Source organism: Nerophis lumbriciformis, linkage group LG16, assembly GCF_033978685.3.
Source record: "Nerophis lumbriciformis linkage group LG16, RoL_Nlum_v2.1, whole genome shotgun sequence".
Taxonomy (NCBI): Eukaryota; Metazoa; Chordata; class Actinopteri; order Syngnathiformes; family Syngnathidae; genus Nerophis; species Nerophis lumbriciformis.
The window spans coordinates 36,754,276-36,761,107 of NC_084563.2; the positions used below are offsets into that span (position 1 = coordinate 36,754,276).

A 6,832-nucleotide genomic window follows, 5' to 3' on the forward strand; every position below is an offset into this window, starting at 1 on the left:
ATATATATATATATATATATATATATATATATATATATATAAAATAAATACTTGAATTTCAGTGTTCATTTATTTACACATATACACACACATAACACTCATCTACTCATTGTTGAGTTAAGGGTTGAATTGTCCATCCTTGTTCTATTCTCTGTCACTATCTTTCTACCCATGCTGAACACCCTCTCTGATTATGCATTGCTGTGTGGCACGCACAAAAGTGCATTTATGAAATGCAGTAGATGGCAGTATTGTCCTGTTTAAGAGTGTCAAAACATTGCTGTTTACGGCAGACGGACTGCTTTACTGTAGACGTTCTTTATATTGTGGGAAAGCGGACTCAGGTCTGCATGGAGCTGGAGGCCACGCCCGCTCCGCCTGATTTTCGGGAGATTTTCGGGAGAAAATTTGTCCCGGGAGGTTTTCGGGAGAGGCGCTGAATTTCGGGAGTCTCCCGGAAAATCCGGGAGGGTTGGCAAGTATGCTTTAATCAATCCTGCTGAGATTTTAACCCTTTCCCACTTGTTCAAAGATCAAGTATCTTAACCCACTGAACTATTCAGCCTTAATATTTGAGCTTCAGTTAAGGTTAATAATTGCCATTCGGGTTTTAATGTGCAGTTAGTGTTTCCCATTAAGTTATCAACATACAGTTAATAAATAAATTGCAACGGTATGGCATCAGAGGGTTGGTCTTGAACTTGGTAAGAAGCTACGTAACCAACAGGAAACAATATGTAAAGATCGGAGAACAAATGTCTACAGCCCCACACAGCAGAAGACTCCTATGCGGATCCGCCTTCAAGTCGCCCAACCCGCGTTACTGTCACATTGGTTTTGGCTCCGCCTAGAGGATCCGCTCCGCCTCTGAAAATTGTACGGTCAGACAGCGGATCCTGAGCGGACCCGTGTCTGATTTGCGTACGCGGACGCGGCAAACTAAACCGGCGCGTGCCGCCTAGAGTATAGGCTCCGCCTACACGGATACTGAGCGACCAATGTCTTCACCCGCGGACGTGGACGCGCCTACTGGTGTGTACGCGCATGAGCCAAGATCGATCATTTGCGGACTTTTTTTGCTGGAACACGAACGTAAGTAAGATTTATTGATTTATTGCTAGATTCACAGTAAAGATCGGCCTTTGTGTTTCCATCATCATTTATGTATGATTGTAATGACGTTGTTTGATATTAGGACTAGCAGTAAAACTTTATATTCTGTAAAAAAGGCTATTTTATTTAAAAATGGAAAAGCAATGTTTTCATCCAATCGCACCCAGACCTTGGCCATAGGCAATGACTTGCAGGCTGGTGGACTGGCGAATGACAGGAGAGGAGGGGCGCGACAAGGAGAGAGAGGGAAAACAGAGAGGGACGAAGATGGCGGCGTCCGTCCTCGTTAGGGAGGGAAAATTGTTTTTTACTCAAGTATATGACTAACCGTCGTCAACGTGGAAGTCTCGTCACGTCAGAGAAGGACGACGCCAGCCTGTTGACTGCTGCAGTACGGAAGTGTTTGTGGCTAATTTTATATTCTGTAAAAAAAAAAGGCTATTTTATTTAAAATGGAATAGCAATTTCGGCAGAATATGTTATGGTAGTTAAGTAAAGTTTCGTTGCTGTGTATTTTTCTTGATGCGACGCTCGGAACTGGTAAGTCACGTTTTTTATGTCTCATCTCCTTTTATTTTTTTAAAAACTTTTTGGTTGTCGCTCTTAAAGTATTATATAAGAATGCACACTGTTTTGTGACTTGTTGATAAGCATGTGGGTTAAATTCCGGGATTAGGGGTGTTAAATTGTTGTAAAAAACAGACTTTTATATGCTAAATGCTGCCGCTAGCACTAAGCTAACCACGTGGATTAGCTTAATGGTAGCTAGCGGCAGTTATTACGGTGTTTCCTGGTCTCGTGAGTTTGCGCACGGGCCAAAAACTCCGCTGCTGTGTGGACATCTTGTGTGCCGCTGTCGTATTAATGTGAGTGTGTATTATTTCTTTCTTTATTCTTTAGTGGAGAGAGATCCTGTTTACTGTGGACTGTGTGTGACGCCCTGTTGTTTTTGTATTCATTCAAAAAAAGGTATGTCTGTTATGAGTTTTTTGGCATAGTTAATTGTAGAAAAAAATATAAAATGAGTTGATGTGAGTGGGAAAAATGAAGTATATTGCTGCACATATTAAGGATCCCTTTTCTTAATATATATTTTTGTTATTTGCTGATGTATATATTTTATATACTGTTTTTTATTTAATTAATTTATTAGAGACTATTTTATGCTTTATTTACTTTTTATTATTATTATTATTTTATGTATTATTATTATTATTTCCACATGTAAGCATAAATAATTGAGTAGAGTGAGCACTGATGATGCTGGGAGCTGTGGAGAGAGATCTTGTTTACTGTGGACTGTGTGTGACGCCCTGTTTTTGTTTCCATTCAAAAAAAGAAAAGGTGAATAAATCCTCCACGACTCAACTCCTGTGTGTGCATCACTATAAAAGACACAACACAGAACAGTGACTGTTACATATATAATGTGTAATGTAAAGTGTCTATCTGCAATCTTTATAATTAAAATGAATGAATTAGAAGTTATTTTAATCACTGTTTACATCAGTTCAGACAACTAATGTATTTTGCACCTGTTCATAATTTCTTATGCGACTGTATGGAACTTGGTCCCATCTTCTATTTTGTGTGTTTTGCAGCATCATCTACTGCCTGGATTTTTGCCTACAACTGCTCCTGCTGCGTTCGCTTAATCAAGTAAGATACTTTCTAGTTTGTTAAAATGTAATGTTGCTTACACATTTTTCTAGAAGCTCTTGGCCTATTCAGGGGGCCGAATCAAGAAGTGCACCCACAATTTAACGTTGCCCTATATCTTGTCTAGTTTGTAGCAATGAAACAGACAACACCACCATTTAACAATGTATTTATTTAAATATAACATTAGAAACAATGATCAATGATAAACTTTACTGTATTTTCTTGTCTTTTAACGCAAACATGAATAGAAAGACTGTGCCTGTCTCTTTATCAACCTTAAGACGAAGGACACGTGTAGACGTTCAAAAAAGGCTTCATCATTGTGGTATGCAAATTCATAAATATCTTGTTTAAAAATAACGTCATAGTTGCTTCTCTTTCTGCTTGGAATAACCTATTCTGTCTATGTTCTGACCAGGTCTCTTGTAAGAGAGAGACCTGATGCATCATCATCAATAATAATAATATTCTGTTCAGCTCTACAGCTAATTTGAAACTCATGTTAATTTTAACATATTCAATTTTATACAACTACAAAGACGCATTAAAAATAATGCAACAATATCGAAACGGCTGCAACACCTCAGACCTGCAATCTGAGGCAGAGAATGAGGTTGAGCTGCCAGAAAAAAAGGAACAGGTAGCCAGTGTAAGTGTGTTCTGTCTTGTTTTTGTCATGTTTCTACAGTAATAAGAAGGAGCCTGGATCCAGCCTGGCCTACAGGCCAACATGGCGAGGGGGAAGAATGGGCGACAACATTTCCTGCTCTGGTGAGCAATAACTGACAAATACCGGATGGTCATTCTGTGCCACAGATTTTGGAAAAAATTCAAATTCACAACCAATCACATATTTTCTTCAAACTTTGTCAATAACTTTTGTCATTAACTAAGGTCAATAGCTAATGTCAGGATTATGAGTAATGAGGATAAACACTGAAACATGATACATTTTATACTGCTGTTTGTCAACAGTGGCTGAGGTCCAGATCCTTAGCCTGCTGGAAACTATTAAACACACCCAAGACCAGCTGATGGCGAAGGTCAACTTCTTAACCAGCAGGTTGACCATTACCCCGGGGCGAGAAGTTGAAATGCCGGCCAATATCCAGTTTCCACTGGAACAGTTGGAGGCAGTGGAGGCATTTTTGAATGAACCATCAAATGGCCCAGCTTGACAAAGAGTGGTGAGGTTTCTTACTTAATATGAATGGTGCCATTAGGTTTATTGATTGTCCATGATTATGCACATATTCTATTGAATCAGCCCTGACAACCAGGCCTGTTGTGAACCGCCTTTTCCCAGTGGTAAAATGATGTCAGTGAGCCACAATCTGCCTGATTTGACATCGTGTGTAAAGGTAGCATAGGTCCAAGAGCCAAGAGAACAGGTTCTGTTTTTTTTACATTTCTGGACGCTTTCAACAGGAACAAAAACATTTTAAATGCAACTTAAGCTTAAAAATGTTTATCTGTTTGTTTAAAGAGATGTCTTTGCCTTTTAGATTTCTTCTTTGGCCACCATTGGAGGCCAGGATGTGAAGCGGGTGACCTGGAACATCCTGGGCAGGGTGTTCACAGATGACGTTTCAGATCAGATCAATTGAAAGGGTGTCAACAACAAAAAGGCCTTTAGCAGAATGGCAACAAAGACCTTGCTTTTCAGTAAGTATATAATTCAAAGTAATATTACATACGTTCAAAGTCAATAGTGGGGGCAGCCTTAAAAATCGTAGCAACCATCATACCTGTAGCTGCTCCCAAACTTATTCTCTTGGTCAGATTAACGTAACGCTTTAACTTTTTTGTCGACTTCCTTTATTGCGTTTCTTCGCATTCATTATTATTTTTTAAAGAAATAAACAGCCTACATGGCAGCTTTGTGTGATTAGAGTAACCATTGCTACATTTTCTTGTTACATTTCACCTGTTTGCTCTTTAAATACCACTTTTAATGTTATTTATTTTTTTCAATCGTATTTTTAAAGTGTGCCGTGGGGCCGTTAAAAAATGACCTGCGGGCCGCAAATGGCCCCCGGGGCGTACTTTGGACACCCCTGGCCTACACGAATACAAACATAGAATGATAGTACAAATATAATAAGAAAACAATGTCAACTTCCCAAAGTTGGGTTATGGATATTTATTTTTGCCCCCCGCCGCCGTCATCCAACAGAATCAAACAAACATGACAAAACTACACAGATTTATCAACATACAGGACTCTGATCAAGGAACCAAATAATGATATTGTTTGAACATTTTGGATTGTTTCTTTTTCAAATGTAATCTCCTTAATACCTAGAGGCAGATGAGGTGGTTCGGGCATCTGGTCAGGATGCCACCCGAACGCCTCCCTAGGGAGGTGTTTCGGGCACGTCCGACCGGTAGGAGGCCACGGGGAAGACCCAGGACACGTTGGGAAGACTATCTCGGCCTGGGAATGCCTCGGGATCCCCCAGGAGGAGCTGGACGAAGTGGCTGGGGAGAGGGAAGTCTGGGCTTCCCTGCTTAGGCTGCTGCCCCCGCGACCCGACCTCGGATAAGTGGAAGAAGATGGATGGATGGGATATTGTGTATTGTGTAAGCATACTTGGCTTTGGATGCTACATACCATAAAAATAAACATATCTGTCTTGTAATCTTGTTTGATTACAGGTGCTGTGAGAAAAAATGTGGTGACAAGGTCAGCCACGGACGCTGAGGTCACCAAACACGCCATCAGGTGGTTCAACCTGGCGGAGGATCGGGCAACCAGGAGACGAGTCCCGCCTCCACCTCCTCAGGAGGAATAGAAATGTATCAATTAAACAACCTTTTATTGAACTTCTTGTCATTCACCAGTTATTCATTTTCTGATATGTTAGCTGTGCATGGAGCAGCATTTCGTTGAAGTTGTAGCCTAATAGATTAAATATGTATATTTACTATATTTACTATTTATATATATTTATATATTATATATTTACTTTATAGAGTGAATTGACCATTTTCTGTTTCTGCCTATTGACAATATTGTTAGTTTAAAAATACAAGGCAATGCATATGTAAGCCTATATTGCTGTAGTAGGGCCTAGTGAATTTTTTAGTTTCCTATTTTATCCTACAGCAAGAACAGAAGGGATTTTGAAAATAAGAAAAACGGGTCCAAAACGGACCCGGGCCAGATGAGCCAAGGTTTTTATGAGTCCGTTGCTGGTCCGCGGCGGGTTAGGTTTTGATCATAGATGCGGAGCGGATCCAGCTCGGCACCACGGCGGGTCCGCGCCACGCCTTCGTGGCGGATCCGTTCCTGAGAGCAAGTGGACGCCGATACGGGTCTGTTTCGCGGGTCCGTTCCGGAAAGCGCGATACCTCCGCGGAGTCTTTTTGCTGTGTGGGGCGCTGAATGTATCTTGTGGCGTACCTCAGGGATCAATACTGTGACCAAATATGTTCAATTTTCATATAAATGACATTTGTAAAGTTACAAAGAACTTAAAGTTAGTACTATTTGCAGGTGACATGACTGTTTTGTTCGGGAGAGAACACACAGAAGCTATTACATATTCCGTACAATTGACCACTAAATGGTAACACCCGAATACGTTTTTCAACTTGTTTAAGTCGGGGTCCACGTTAATCAATTCATGGTAGTAGCAAGAAACACGTCAATAATGAAAAAAGCAAAACATGTTCCGGACCAAAATTCACTCTATATTCTCTACTGCTTGCCAGTGTTATCATATCTGAGTCATCGTGTAGAAATATGGGGAAACAAATACAAATGTGCGCTTCATTCTCTAACGTTATTAAAAAAGCTAAATGGAATCAGCTCCAGCGCCCCCCGCAACCCCAAAGGGAATAAGCGGTAGAAAATGGATGGATGGATGGAATCATACATCTGTTGGATATAGAGAACATACAAACCCTTTACTTATTGAATCAAAATTATTGAAATTCAACGACTTGGCGCATTTGCAAACAGCTTAAATTATGATCAAAGCAAACTATAATCTGTTACTCAAGAATATACAACAATTCTTCTCAACATAAGAGGAGAACTATAACCTTACAG

General features: G+C 40.2%; 1 long non-coding RNA gene across 1 annotated transcript; it reads left to right on the top strand.

The window, feature by feature from the left end:
• The first annotated feature begins 939 nt into the window (after positions 1–939).
• On the top strand, positions 940–5,601 carry LOC133617428 (uncharacterized). Its single transcript, XR_009817013.1, has 7 exons — positions 940–2,082; positions 2,715–2,772; positions 3,464–3,546; positions 3,751–3,962; positions 4,281–4,440; positions 5,081–5,358; positions 5,434–5,601. It is a non-coding gene; the product is annotated as an uncharacterized lncRNA (long non-coding RNA).
• The last annotated feature ends 1,231 nt before the right edge of the window (positions 5,602–6,832 follow it).